The sequence below is a fragment of the Hippopotamus amphibius genome, chromosome 1 (assembly GCF_030028045.1).
Source record: "Hippopotamus amphibius kiboko isolate mHipAmp2 chromosome 1, mHipAmp2.hap2, whole genome shotgun sequence".
Taxonomy (NCBI): domain Eukaryota; kingdom Metazoa; phylum Chordata; class Mammalia; order Artiodactyla; family Hippopotamidae; genus Hippopotamus; species Hippopotamus amphibius.
The window spans coordinates 38,887,237-38,902,737 of NC_080186.1; the positions used below are offsets into that span (position 1 = coordinate 38,887,237).

General features: G+C 51.0%; 1 pseudogene; it reads left to right on the forward strand.

Moving 5' to 3' along the window:
- Positions 1–581: 581 nt before the first annotated feature.
- LOC130858248 (cytochrome P450 4A11-like) lies at positions 582–13,544 on the forward strand (annotated as a pseudogene).
- The last annotated feature ends 1,957 nt before the right edge of the window (positions 13,545–15,501 follow it).

The following is a 15,501-nucleotide window of genomic DNA, read 5'->3' on the forward strand; positions in this document are numbered from 1 at the left end:
GAAGACGGTATTCACACACACATATCAGTGCAAAGTTAAGGAAATATGTAAGCATCCATACCCTCAGTGTGCACTAACCTGCTGATTAGTTAAAAAAAAGAGGGGGATGGAATTTTCAGTTGCATTGGACAAGTGAAAATGATTTCTGTGGTCATGCAGGGTAGACCATGCCTAGATGTACAATATCACAGTGTTAAATAAGATATCACAGCAATATGTTATTCAGGGAAGCTATACAAAACATTTAGTTTCCTGTTTTATTATGATTGGTTTAAAGCTTTTTTATACAGTAAGCATGTGGCAGTTTGCAGGATTCTGGTACAACTCAACCTCCCACTTCTATTTACAAATATTATCTTCTTTTTATATTACATTTTGTAACAAAAGAGAGATTGGTTTCAGTTTAAAAAAAAACAAACAATACCAAGAAAACAACTACAACCCTGGAGGCCCAGGTCTGAGCTCTGCCCTCACCCTATCCCTCCCCCAGGTGAGTGGGGTGATCCTCCCTCACCAGGCTGGGTGCTCAAGGGAGGTCCGCCACATTCAGGGACAGTCCGTGCTCCAGACGCCGCTGCACCATGAGCATCTCTGTGCTGAGCCCCACAAGAGCCCTGGGCAGCGTCTCTGGGCTCCTGCAAGTGGCCGCCCTGCTCGGCCTGCTTCTGCTTCTGCTCAAGGCGGCACAGCTCTACCTGCGCAGACAGTGGCTGCTCAAAGCCCTCCAGCAGTTCAAGTCTCCTCCTTCCCATTGGCTCTATGGGCACCTGCGGGAGGTAGGATGGAGCGGGACGGGGGAGGGGAGGGTAAGGTGGGCCGAGGCCCTCAGACCATGGTCCTGGTCAGCAAGTTCATGGGACACAGTCTTGCTGTGTGATAAGCACGTGGTCCCACAAAAGAACCCAGCTTACCTCTCAGGTCTTTGGTCCTCATCCCAGTCCAGGGAGCTCACTCCCTCCCAAGACCCTGTGCGGGTGTCCTTGGATCTGTCACTCTCTCCTCAGGTAGATCTGCAGCCTGTCCTGGCAGCCCCGCACTTTGAGGGCAATGGCTGTTCCATCCTGATTCTCCCTGCTCTCCAGGCTGAGCAGCTTCAGCTGTTCTCCCAAAACAGGCTGCTAGATGCTTCCCTGCCCCATCCCGCAATCCCATGCTCTCTGCTTGCCTGGCCCTCAGCTTGCCTGGGAGCACAGACATTGGTCTAATGGATGGCGCCCTATGGGTGCACTGTCCATGGAGATGACAGACAGGAATCTCAGAATGTTTCAGGTCACAGGAAAAGAGGCCCACCTGCTGGGTGGGGAATCATGGCAGCTGCAGGCACAAACTGGCTCGGTTTGTAATGAGTAAGGGATTTTCCAGTCTCATGATTTCAGTGGTTAAACCCTGACCAGTTGCTGGCACATATGAGCCAGGTTGCCAAGATGGCACCAGGTAAGGGGAACTGACATCTGAGTTGCACCATCAGCAGGGTGCGGTCGCCTGCCTGGTGGCCTCACTCACTGGACTATGAGCTCTTGGAGTTAAGGTGTGATCCCCCTCACCCCCAGCACCCAGCAAGCAGCCTGCACAGAGGGAGGTCATTCCAATGAGAGGAGGGACGGGAAGGAGGGGAAGGAGCAGCGTGCAGGCGGGGGAGGGGCAGCACCTCCCCACCCAGCTCTGGCAGCACTAGCCTGGGGGCGTGGGGGCTCACAGGAAAGTCAGGGGCCACATGGACAGGGGCTCACCAAGGCTTTGTGGGCTGAACAAATGTCAGGAGAAAATCAGCGGCTGCAGGGAGCTGAGACCTCTCTCTCTCTGCAGCATGATTTGAGTAGAGTGGACCAGAAGACAGGAACCGGAAACAGCCAGAGTCCCATGTGGGCTGGTCCAGTACCTCTCTCCCCTCTCCTTCCTACACTCCTGCATCCCAGGTTACTAAGGGTCCTCCCCACCTGCTGGGTGTTCAGGCCTCCTAGTCTCCTGCACCCCAGGTTACAGAGGGTCCTCCCTGCCTGCCTGGGCATTGCAGCCTCTGGCACTCTGCTCTTATGTGCCCTGTACCTACAATGACCTTGTCCCTCCTATTTCTGTCTTCCAAGGCCCAAACCCAAGCCAACTCTCCCAACATGTCTTTCTGGGTCTCCCAGGAGCCGAGGGCACAACTCCTTTTCCCTTAGATGTCCTTTTCAAAAGGCAGTGCTAACCCGATTCAGCTATTTTTTCTGCAGCATCATAGCTGTGAGCTCCTTCTGGGAGAGCCTGTCTCTGGTGGATCTTTGTGACCCGAAAGCATCTGGATAAATGATGACTCGATGAATGAGCAAGTACATGACCAAGAGCTTTCTAATGTTAAGGTTGGAGTCAGGGCGCCATCCCCAAAGCTTCCCCAGAGGCTGGATCTCCCTCCATCACACATTCATGACTCCCTACAACCGTCAGGGCCTCTTAATCCCTCTGTCTCCTCTGCTAATCCAGAGGCTCCAAACAGACAAGCATCTAGAGCCACATTCTAACTCAGGGCCTTCAACCAGTGCCTGGCACAGAGGAAATGCTCAATAAATATGTGCTGGGTGGAGGAAGCTCTCCCACAGTAGGCAAGATGCCTCCGCGCTGGTGAGGCTTGATGGTAGAAGGATGCAGGCTGAGATTAGGTTACCAGTGTGGCAGGAGTTGCTTTGAGGTACACAGAAGCCATTGGATTATAGAAGAGTTGGCTGCATGGAGCATGCCTTGGACCAAATGTTGAGGAGAAATCCAGAGGTGGTGATTAAAGCTGCGTCTCCAAGCAGAGGAGAGGCAGTCGCTCTGTGGCAAAGAGGACGGGCACACCAGGTAGAGGGAAGAACATGGGCAAAGGCCCAGGAGCGTGAGCAGGTGGAGCCCCTGCTAGGGGCATGGGCAGCCACATCCTGGGGGCAGAGCAACGGGTCCTGTGGAGTTGCCAGCCCGGCAGGAGGCAAGAAGACAGAAGGTGAAGCCAGAGCGCAAAGGCCTTTGTGGTCCACACTGAGGAGTTTCAAAAGCTTCCTCTAGGCAGTGGGAAGTGCATAAAGTTCCTGGATATTGGTAAAGGAAAGTGACAGAAAAAAATCCACATATCAAATCTTAGTTCAGTACCATTTTCATATATATACATCCACAATGTGTCCTACAACTGTGTACACACTCAATATGTAAAATAATATTATACACACAGAATTTAGTATTTAATTTCTTTCACGTAGCCATATACATCCCAAACAATCTTTCAAAATAACAACCATTTCTATGCATGCTGGGATAGTATTCAAAATATATTACAGCAGAAAGAGAAATTACGGAAACTTTCCCATTCACCATTGCAACAAAAAGAATAAAATACCTAGGAATAAACCTGCCTAAGGAGGCAAAAGATCTGAATGCAGAAAAATTTAAGACATTGATGAAAGAAATCAAAGATGACACAAACAGATGGAGGGACATACCATGTTCCTGGATTGGAAGAATCAACATCGTGAAAATGACTGTACTACCCAAAGCAATTTACAGATTCAATGCAAACCCAATCAAATTGCCAATGGCATTTTTCACAGAACTACAGCAAGAAATCTTACGATTTGTATGGAGACGCAAAAGACCCTGAATAGCCAAAGCAATCTTGAGAAGGAAAGATGGAGTTGGTGGAATCAGGCTTCCTGACTTCAAACTATCCTACAAGGCCGCAGGGATCAAGACAGTACAGTACTGGCACAAAAATAGAAAGGAAGATCAATGGAATAGAATAGAGAACTCAGAGGTAAGCCCAAACACATATGGGCACCTTATCTTTGACAAAGGAGGCACGAATATACAATGGAAAAAAGACAGCCTCTTCAATAAGTGGTGCTGGGAACATTGGACAGCAACATGTCAAAGAATGAAATTAGAACACTTCCTAACACCATACACAAAAATAAATTCCAAATGGATTAAAGACTTAACTGTAAGGCCAGACACTATAAAACTCCTAGAGGAAAACATAGGCAGAACACTCTATGACATACATCAAAGCAACATCCTTTTGGACCCACCTCCTAGAATCATGGAAATAAAATCAAGAATAAACAAATGGGACCTCATGAAACTTAAAAGCTTCTGCACAGCGAAAGAAACCATAAACAGGACAAGAAGGCAACCCTCAGAATGGGGAAAAATAGTTGCCTATGAAACAACGGACAAAGGATTAAAGTCCAAAATAGACAAGCAGCTCATGCAGCTTAATACCAACAAAGCAAATAACCCAATCCACAAATGGGCAGAAGACCTAAATAGACATTTCTCCAAAGAAGACATACAGATGGCCAACAAACACATGAAAAGATGCTCAACATCACTCATCATCAGAGAAATGCATGTCAAAGCCACAATGAGGTATCACCTCACACCAGTCAGAATGGCCACCATCACAAAATCTGGAAACAACAAATATTGGAAAGGTTGTGGAGAAAAGGGAACTCTCCTGCACTGTTGGTGGGAATGTAAGTTGGTACAGCCACTACGGAAAAGAATTTGGAGGTTCCTTAAAAAACTACAAATAGAACTACCATATGATCCAGTAATCCCACTACTGGCCATATACCCAAAGAAAATCATAATCCCAAAAGAAACATGTACCATAATGTTTATTGCAGCACTATTTCCAATAGCCAGGACATGGAAGCAACCTAAATGCCCATCAACAAACGAATGGATAAAGAAAAGGTGGCATATATATGCAATGGAATATTACTCAGCTATAAAAAGGGATGAGATGGAGCTATATGTCATGAGGTGGATAGACCTAGAGTCTGTCATACAGAGTGAAGTAAGTCAGAAAGAGAAAGACAAATATTGTATGCTAACTCACATATACGGAATCTAAAAATGGTAGTGATGAACTCAGTGACAAGAACAAGGACACAGGTGCAGAGAATGGACTGGAGAACTCGAGGTTTGGGAGGGGGTGGGGGGTGAAGGGGAAGCTGAGAAGAAGCGAGATAGTAGCACAGACATATATATACTACCAACTGTAAAATAGATAGCCAGTGGGAAGTTGTTGTATAACAAAGGGAGATCAACTCAAGGATAGAAGATGCCTTAGAAGACTGGGACGGGGAGGGTAGGTGGGACTCGAGGAAGGGTGGGGGGGGGAGTCAAGGGAGGGAGAGAATATGGGAATATGTGTATAAAAACAGATGATTGAACTTGGTGTACCCCCCCCAAAAAAAAATAAATAAATGAAATTGAAAACAAAAAAGAAAACAGAAAAAAAATATTAAAACCAGTATGGCAAAAGGAAATTAGTTTATAAATTTGTTTTTAGAAATAAACTATTTCATTCTTTAAATAATAAAATTCTATGACAGAACTGCATACCAAGTAATAAGAATTATCATAAGTGGCTCATGCAAATGTGGTTCGAATGACCTTCAAAAGGCTGTACACCAGGGGGTCTATCCATCATGTATATTTCTGTAGGCAGTTGCTAGTGCTGGCCCATAGCTGTACCTGACAATGGCACAGAATCTGGTCTTGGGACAAAGGTGGACAGCCAGCAAGTCCGCCTCCAAGCCCAGGCCATAAGCAATAGATCTAAACTCTTAGTTCTGCTGAGAGATCCAGAGGGACCTCCTTGTACCCATCCTGCTCTTCACCCCCACTCCAGCACTGGAACTCAGAGAAGGGTTTTATCGATGTATCTTTCCCTTGGTGACAGTTCCAAGAGGAGAGCGAGCTGCAAGCCCTACTGAAACAGGGTAGAGAAATACCCGAGTGCCTGTGCTTGCCAGCTGTTCGGGACAAGAGCCGGCGTATTGGTCTACGACCCTGACTACATGAAGCTCGTCCTGGGCAGATCAGGTGACAGTGAAACCCACATGCCAGCAGGAGAAACTCTTCCCAGCACTTCAGCCAGGAATACCTGACTCTCTACCAACCATCCTTGCAGCCCGCAAGACAGCCTAGGGTCGATATTATCTATTTATAGTGAATGCTTACACACCTGGGTGGGGCTGATTTCACTCTTCTTCCTTTCTTTCTTTTTAAAACACAACTCAGAGGATGCCATTCTGGGAGACACTTCCCTGTCCACACTGATGTAGCTTTGGCACCTCTCACTGTTGCCTGTCGTGGGTCTTGAAATGGCCAAACCACCACAAATTGTAGGAAAACCACAGGCTTCTGTCTTATTCTATGGCACTGAACAGAACTTAGGTTTCATGCCGATTCACCATCTTAGTCCTGTGGGTGTTCTGCTGCTAGGACACCGAGTCTGCCTGCCTGGGCCCACAGGTGACGGTCAGGACAGAGAGTCTCAGGGCTGGGAACCCAGGGGGAGGCGGCTTAAGACAGACTGTCAGTTGCAGCCGATGGTCTGGACCACTGCTGCTCTGCAGGGCGCCTGCCTTCTTCACTCCCCTCCACCTTCCTTCCTTGCCTTTCAGATCCAAAGTCTTATGGTGCCTACAGATGCCTGATTCCCTGCATTGGCAAGTACATTTAAACACAACTGTGGTCCTCTCTCCAGTTAGGTTTACCAAGACCTGCCCCTTTGCCTAACGGAGAACAACAGGGGTCAGGCACCCTGTCACCACCCGCATCTCTGCTGCAAACCTCATTTCTCTTCTTCTAATAATGGCCTCATCTTTGTAATGTGCTGAGGCTGTCCTGTTGCTCAGCCTCTTCTTCACCCCTTCTCAGTGCTCTGTGAAATTCTCAGACTGATTTTAGTCAAGTCCTTCTATCAGCTGCCTCCCTATTATTTTCCAACCTTAATCTCAGAGCTGTCATAATCACATCCTACGGACCATCCATTTTGGAAATTCACATCCTTGAACTGTCCTGGCCATTCCTGTCTTTGCCCATGATGTGCCTTCTTCTGACACCCTTGGTTCCTCCCAAGTTGTCCCCAGTCATCCTCTAATCCAGTCTGCCCGACCCACACACACCCCCATCTGTGGTCCAGGGAATGGTGTGCTCGTGGTGGAGGGGCAGACGTGGTTCCAGCACCGGCGGATGCTGACCCCAGCCTTCCACTATGACATCCTGAAGCCCTATGTGCGTCTCCTTGCAGACTCAGTCCGAGTGATGCTGGTGAGTCCATCCCTCATCACCTGTACCCACTCACATCCAGTACAGATGACAAAGTCCACTCGCAGAAACATGTGCCCTCAGACATCCATCAGATACAGCCAACCCAGCATGATGCATTCCGAACTTACTATGAGACAGAGATGCCTAAAACTGGATGGCACAGAGGAGGATGCAGGCACCAGCTTGAATGCACAATGTGCCCCTCACCAAGGGAAAGCTGGGTTGTGGTGTTTTCAGGATTCACTCTCCTATCATCTAGATGTCTTCACTGAGCGCACTAGAGCAAGGCTCGTTCCCCTGCACAGCAGCACAAGCTGCCCCTGACTAGCCTGGGCAACGGCAGCTTCAGTAGCAGACTGGACATCCCAGGATGGCACTCAGGTGGGCTCTGGCCTGGGGTCCAGAGCTTCTGCATGGAACTGAGACACTCACGGCAGAAAATGAGGCCAAGTCTACATTCACAGAACAGGTCTTCAGAAACATCACCTTCGAACCATACTGGGAACCAGCTGGTCTCAGCTAACATTGGATGAATGAAAGGAATTGAAGACCCTCATGCCCCTTCATGGCAGCGCCAGCAAAGCTCCTTCAGCTTCTCCTGGCCTTGAAATATTTGCCTACTAGTGTTGGCCACCACCTGTCCAGCTACGATCTCAGGACACAAAGGATTCCCTCTTTGTCCCCTGTAAAACTATGCTTTCTGGTCTGCCACAAGGTGGTGAGCATCGTAAATTGTTCCAAAAAGTCAGAACTAATTCAGAATATTTTGAGACAACATGGATAATTGTATAATAAAAGATTCTGAGAAAATGGGCATCATGTTACACATGTGCTGGAGCTTTAAACTGGGTGGAAATTGAGGAAATGTCATCCAAGGATTTAGAGAGACAGAGGCAAAGAGAGCCTGGCCTTGTCAGCACAGGCCTTCTGAAGAAGCAGAGCAGGGTCAATGTCCCCCTCCCACCACAGGACAAGTGGGAGGAGCTCATCGGCCAGGACTCACATCTGGAGATCTTTGAACACATCTCCTTAATAACGCTGGACGCCATCATGAAGTGCGCCTTCAGCCACCGGGGCAGCATCCAGACAGACAGGTCAGTGACAATCCTTCACGGGCAGGGTCCTGATCTCACCAGCTGGGGAGGACTCCCCTGAGAGGCAGGTAGGTCAGCAAGGATGCTATTCAGCGCAAATGGCAACATTATGCAGAGAGCCATGGACCACAGTCAAACTCCACCCAGACCAACCTTGCCTCAGTCACAGGTCCCTGATTCCTGCACAGGGACAAGCCTGGCTGCTCAGGCCACTGGTAAAGCACTGAGGGTCTCCAGGGCTGTAGGGCAGAAATGACAAAGCCTCAGTGCGGCCTGTCCCCACTGACTGAGGAATCCCCACCCAGAGACCCACTCTGTCTCCAGCCCAGAGGCTCCCTCCACGCCAGTCTCTTCTGCATCCTCTCCCTCCAGGAACTCCCAGTCCTACATCCAGGCCGTCAGGGACCTTGAATATCTGTTTTCTTCCCGATTGAGGAATATCGTCCACCAGAATGACATCATCTACAGACTGACTCCTAAAGGCCGCTGGCACCACCGGGCCTGCCAGCTTACCCATCAACACACAGGTTCTGCTCTTCCTTCTGGGCTGCTCCCCCCTCCCCCCCATCACCAGCACATGTGAAAGGGCCTGGCCTGGACCCCTCAGGCAGAGCCCAGACTCCTGCTTCCTCTACAGGAGCTGGCATACACACCCACGCTGAGTGCTTCCCTGGGGCAGGGGTTGGGAACCAAGATGTTGTGGGGATCAGGTGATGTGCAGGGAGGTACATGTGTCACCACGTTGGTGATGAGTGAATGAGGCCCCCTCCCAGCAGCATTCAGGCAGAGCCTTCCCGGGCTGTGCTATTGAGGGGATGCCCGACCTGCCTCAGATGATGCTGGAGCTCTCAGCCCCGCCATGCACACCCAAGCCCACTCTTGTCCACGTCCACCTGGAACCCAGATTGGGCCTGTGGGGCAGATGGGATTGCACTAGAAGCAGGATTAAGGCCCCCAGAGGTCTCAGTTCTGCTGGGAACCACTGTTCTGTGATAGATGAAGTGATCCAGCTGAGGAAGTCTCCCCTGCAGAAGCAGGGAGAGCTGGAGAAGGTGAGGAGCGAGAGGCACTTGGATTTCCTGGACATCCTCCTCTTTGCCAGAGTGAGTGTGGGCAGGAGAGGCCTGCGGCTTTCACCAGAAACACAGAGGAAGGGCAAACCCTGCACTCTTGCCCTGCCTCTGCAGATGGAGAATGGGAGCATCTTGTCTGACACGGACCTCCGTGCCAAATTGGACACATATTTATGTTTGGAGGCCATGAAACCACAGCCATTGGCATCTCCTGGACCCTCTATGCTCTGGCCTCCCACCCTCAGCATCAGCAGAGGTGCCAGGAAGTCATCCAGATCCTCCTGGGGGATGGTGCCTCCATCACCAGGTGAGTGCACACGCAATAGGACAGACTTGACACTCAGCTGGGGGAGAACCCCTGGTTGTCTGGCCCTGCCTGGCCTTAGGATGGACTTGAATTCAGAGACCACCTGGATCAGATGTCCTACACCACCATGTGCATCAAGGAGGCACTGTGACTCTATCCGCCAGTGCCGTTCATGGGCAGAGAGCTCAGCAAGCCCATCACCTTCCCTGATGGACACTCCTGACCTGCAGGTATGAACTTGACCGCCGCCACTAACCTGAACTCTCTACGAGACCACATGAGAGATCAAAAATACAAATGTGCTTTCCCAGTTCCAGGATGGCATGGAGATTATTTCTGCCTGAAGATCATTAATATTGACTCTGTGGTTTGGATGACTTTTTTAAAATGCTTGACCCAGAAATTAAACCAACAAAATCTCAAAAAGCAAATGCTAGTTCCTAAATGTAGTCTTGTAATGGAGGGCTAACGTTCTGATTCCTCGAGTTGTGAAATCTTAAGAGGGAAGCAGACAGAAGCAGGGGGAGATCTTCTTCTTCCCATAGTGGGTCTCATTGAACGAGGGAGCTCAGCGAGTCCACTGTCCTCGGTCAGGTGGCCCAACCTGTGAGGGGCCCTCATGTGGATGCCAGAGAGCAGCTGATGCCCAGGTCGGAGAGCCCTGTCATGCTTGGAGGCCACCCATGGGCTCACCTCCCGGTGCGTGTGAATCCCAGCCCGGCCACCTCCTAACTGTGGGATCATGGTCACGCCCTTTAACGTCTCAGAGGCTCAGGTGCCCCATCTGCACAAGGGGATGTGAGTGCCTTCCTTGAGGGCTGCTCTGAGGATTGAATGAGTTAATGCACCTCCCCCAAGGGCTCATGATGACACTTGATAAATGTGACTTGTCATGTGAGGTGCTCGTAAATGTAAGCCTCCAATTCCTTTTACTTTTCAATCCTGGGCCATGGTTCCCTACTCCTAACCAGTGCTCATGTGCTTTGTCACACCCAGCCCACCTGTCATGCAAGAGCATCGTTGCATTCAGAGTGATGGAGGCTGGCTCTCATGGTGGCTCCCAGCCTTTTGTGCTGCACATGCCCCCTGCTGCTCTGGGTACCATCCGTCTTCCCTCTCTCCTCCATTCCCCACAGGAATCACAGTCTCCCTCTCCTTTTATGGGCTTCATCACAACCTGAAGGTGTGGCTGAACCCAGAGGTATGGTGGCTGTGGGAGGAGGGAATGGGATGCTCTCTCCAGACCAACACCTCTTCTTGCTCCCCCATCGGGGATTCTTGTTCCCTTTTGCATTGCTGAGAGGAGTGTGACCCCACGTGTCCCGGCCGCGGTGTTCTCTCTGCAGGTGTTTGACCCATCCCGGTTTGCACTGGGGTCTTCTCAACACAGTCATGCTCTCCTGGCCTTCTCAGGAGGATCCAGGTGAGGCTTTCTGCACTTGGGCAGCCGGGTGTCACTGGGTGCTTCCTGATGTGTCTGACTGTGTATATTCCTATGTGGTGTATGCACTATGTCCTTGTATGTTAATGTGTTGAGAAGGAGGCATGGGTCTCCATGCTTAAGAAGACCTTGAGGGCACGGCACAGAGACCTTGACCTCCTGACTTCCACAACAGCCAGCCACTTTTCCCTGTCAGTGGCCACTCCAACGTTCCTGCGGTTTTCCTCCCTTAAGGTGTCTGACATTTCATCTTTAGAATTTTTATGAAAACTAAGCTTCAGATGTTTGCTTTTCACAATCATCAGTCATCATAAAAGGTAGTTTTCTCTCTACACACATTCTTAGTCAAGCCTGCTGCCTTTTCTACTTAATTCACCAACCAGCCTCCCACTGTATCAGTGGTGTTTACATGGGTTTGGATTTCCAGCTGCCTCCTTTGTCCTGATGGTTCAAGCCATGTATGTGATCAGTTGCCATGGCCGTAGAGAAAAATCCCTGCCATGTATGTGTTCCCTATTTCTGTAGTCAATGCCACCAAAGTGTAGACTGCATTTTCATATAACTATGACACCTTCCAGTTGACAAAATTCTTTATGTATAGCAGGGATTATATGCCATAGTCCCAGAATCTACAGAGTGTAGTTGGGGAAGAAACTAACAAACAAACAACCAAACAAACAAGAACATGACGTGGAGGACAATCAATTGCTTTTCAGAGAAAATCCACACTTTTGTATTTGACACGTGCATTTGAAAAATTCCTGGAAGGAAAAGCACCCTGGAAATAGCTGTTGACTTGGATGATACACCCCAAAATGACTTCTGTGAAAATCTCAAAGACTACAGATCCCCCTCTGAAAGAGTAAGTCCCATAATTTTGTAACTTTTTAGTAGAAACAAGGAGAAGCAAGGTTTTTTCATAAATCCATAATTTTGTGAAGTTTTCAGTTGGTGAATTAACCTTCACAGAACACGTTTGATGCAAAACCTGCTCAGAATTGGCTCTAGGATGTGTAGGGTCCATCCTTCCTTGTAGACATGGGCTGCACGTCATGCAGCTGCCACTAGAGGACAGGGGGACCAGGTGGCTCAATTCATAGGTCAGAATTAACACTTAATTCCATCTGGGTTTTTTTTTTCAATTCAATTAACTTTATTTAACTCTAAAACCATTTATTAAGCCTGTCACTGTGTGCCAAGTCATGTACTAGGAGATGAGAACACGGAGACGAAAGACACTCCCTGCTTCCAGGAGTTCACAGTCAAAAAACAGCAAGCTCTTTTCAAGACAGACATGTGACGTTTCCATGTGTAGTGGTCAGTAGGTTTGCCTTACAAGACAGACATCAAACGTTCATCATCTCTTTCACTCACTCATTCTTTCATTGAGCAGACTGTTGAACATTCCATGTTTCTGACAGTGCCCTGCTCAGGGGACCATGATGTATCTTGAGTAACACTAATGGTGTCTTGGGGGTCCAGGGAGGAAGAAGTGCAGCTGGCAGAGGCGGAGCGACCTGGTGAGCATGTGGCTGGCAGAGGTGGGGGAAGGGGCCCTCAGCAGGAGCTGAGTGAGGAAGAGGAGCTGGACGGGTGCGTGGTGAGTGAGGAACAACCCAGAGAGGGCAACGATGCCAGCTGAGGCACTGGGACGTGTCCTCCCTGCGGTAGAGGGCAGAGCAGGCCTGGAGCTGCATGGCTTCAGTACAGGGAGGGGAGGCAGGGTGACTGAAAAGGCCAGTGAGGAGCCCCAGGGATGGGAGGAGGGTGGTCTCTGGAGTAGAACAGAAAGGATCCAGAGGCAGCTTGACTGAAGGGCTGAGGGGAGACAGGAGTTTGGACCCTTCATTGGGAGGCAAATGGTCCAGCAGATTGAGGGTCACTAACCCGTGGCCCCTCCAGGAAGCCTCCCTGTCGCCATCCTGACTTCCTTACACAACTCTGTCTTGTCCTCTCTGGGGATTGGGGTCCCCGTGTTTCTCCACAGATGACCGGGACCCGAGAGTGACCCAGCCCGCCCCCTACAGTGCCCTGACCTGGCCTGAAACCAGAAACTGCCTGTGGATGAGTGAACAAAGGGCTAATTCACATTTACTGCTTCACTTGACTCTTTGGCTTAGAGCACTGACCCTCCCCAAGAGGATCTGGTGCTGCTGACAGCAGAGGCAGGAGTCAGGAGCTAGTCGTGCAGAGAGGTGGGCTTGTAAAGGTCGGGGGAGCGTGTCCACCAAGGCTTGGGTGGCGCGTTCAGAGAGGCATGTAAGGCAGCGATCTGATCTGGGGCACATGGAGGAGAGCCCTGGATGCCCTGTGCCTGGTTACAAGCCCCACTCACTTCCTTTTCCCTCCCGGACCCAGGAACTGCATCGGGAAGCCGTTTGCCATGAACGAGATGAAGGTGGCCGTGGCCCTGACCTTGCTTCATTTTGAGCTCACACTGGATCCCTCCAGGGTCGCGGTTCCCATTCCAAGAGTTGTGTTGAGGTCCCAAAATGGGATCCACTTGCAGCTCAAGAAGCTCCTGTAATCCTTGTGGGGACGAGGACAAGCTCTGAGGGCCCCTGCCCGCCATCCTGTCTCCCTGTCACTCTCTCCTGGCCTTGCCTCTTTGCCACTTCCTGCTTCTCTCTGCCCACCTGCCAGTCTACCTCGTCTCCTGCCTCCTGCCCATCAGACTCTCTGCCCTTGTGCTCTCACCTTTCTCCAGGCTCCCTCTCTGTTATCTCTCCATCTGTCTCTGACTACCACCCCCACCCCATCCCGTATCTCTGACTGTCCACCTAAACCCTGATCGCCTGCCTCTTCCACTCTCTCTACTCTCTCTCTTTCTCCCCTTCTGCCTGCCTGCCTGCCTGTCCCTGGATTCACTTCCTTTCCCTGCTAAACTAATTGACCACAGCCTCAGGGACATAGAACTACACACACTTATTCTCTGACGGCTCTGGAGTCAGAAGTCAGCCGTGGGTTTCCCTGGACACAGCCACAATGGGGGCCGGGCGCCCTCTCAGGGATCTAGCAGAGGTTCCCTCTCTTTGCCTTCTCCCACATCTAGAGCTGCCATCCTGGCACTCCTTGGCTCCTGGGCCCTTGTCCACATTCAAATCCAGCAGCATCTTCGAATGTTCCCCTGCTGGGTTTTCACATCACCTTCTCTTTCATAAGGACCTTTGTGAGGACACGGGCCCACTCAGATAGAACAGGCTTACTTGCCTCTTCCAGAGACTAGGACGAGCACACCTTGGGCAGCCGTTACTATACCTGCTAAGTCCCATGTCACTGCCGGCGCCCTGGGCCCCGATCTCTCCCGGTATTATGGGTCTACCTGTTTGTCACTCACCTATCTTCCTGCCTTTCCCACTCCCTGGATAAATTCACAATTTCACATGGAGTGTCTGGGTCTTCCCTTGACTGGAACTTGATGGAAAATGGAAAACAGAGAGAAGGGGAGGAAAGACAGGTGATGAGGAGGGGAGTTGGCATCTGCTCTGTGGGGCCAGGACCCCAGCAGGGTAATCAGGTCCCAGCGCCCCTGCAGCCGCTCACTCTGGGGTCCCTCGTGCCCCACACCCTGCCTGTCACCTGAGACTCCCATGGCAGCTGAGTCAGGAGAAATGGCTCCTCTCCAAAGGCTCAGAGGGAGGAAGCTCACACCGGGCACCTGCTAGGGAAGAAGCCCCCCTGCTATTCCACGGTAGCTTCCTCAGGACATCTTTAGAGGGGCCCATCCAGAGCCCATCCTGTGCAGAGCAGCAAAGACTGAAAGACTTGGTCCAGCACAAGGGCCTTTGGAACTCAACACTTTAATCCAAATGAGATTTGAGAAGGGCACTGCCTGGCCATGTCACCAGTCCCCTGGCAGCCCTTCCTCACACTCAGGGCCTGCAGGCTCCTCAGAGGCCATAGATGGGAAGCTGTGCCAGAGGGTCTCAGGGGAAACAGCAGGGCATGAGGCTTGGCTGCTGGGACTGGATGGCAGACCCGAAGCTGGGATCAGCAGGTTGCACCACCCCCACAGAGGAGTCACGTAAACTCCTGGGCATGTCTGCCTGGGGACCCTGAGCAAGGAGGGGCTTCTTCAACCCTGCCACTCCTGGAGACCGCGGGGCCCAGTCCTGCTGACCCTGGGCCCTGACCAGCGCCAGGCCCCTTGCACTCCTCCACCAGCCTCTCTGCACCCAGCCCTGCTCTCTTGCTGCTTCTGCACACAGGTCCTCCTCCCGTCCCACCCCCGCCCTTCCTAGTCCAGAGCCCCGGATGCCAGAGGAGACCTCCCTACAGCCCTGTGCTGTGCTGTCATGCAGCCATGTGCCTCCTGGAGGGGCATCTCCCCCAGCCGCTGTCTGTAACCATGAACTTCAGACTAGGCCCCCACCCCTACCTGGTTCCTAGGTCAGCGGGCTAGTTCATTCTGGTGCAAGAAGGAGCCAGGTGGACACTCTGTTCTTGGGGGAGGTGCAGGAGAGGTAGCTGGGAGTGTTCTGGACAGGAAGTTTGCCAGGTCCCTGGCGTCTG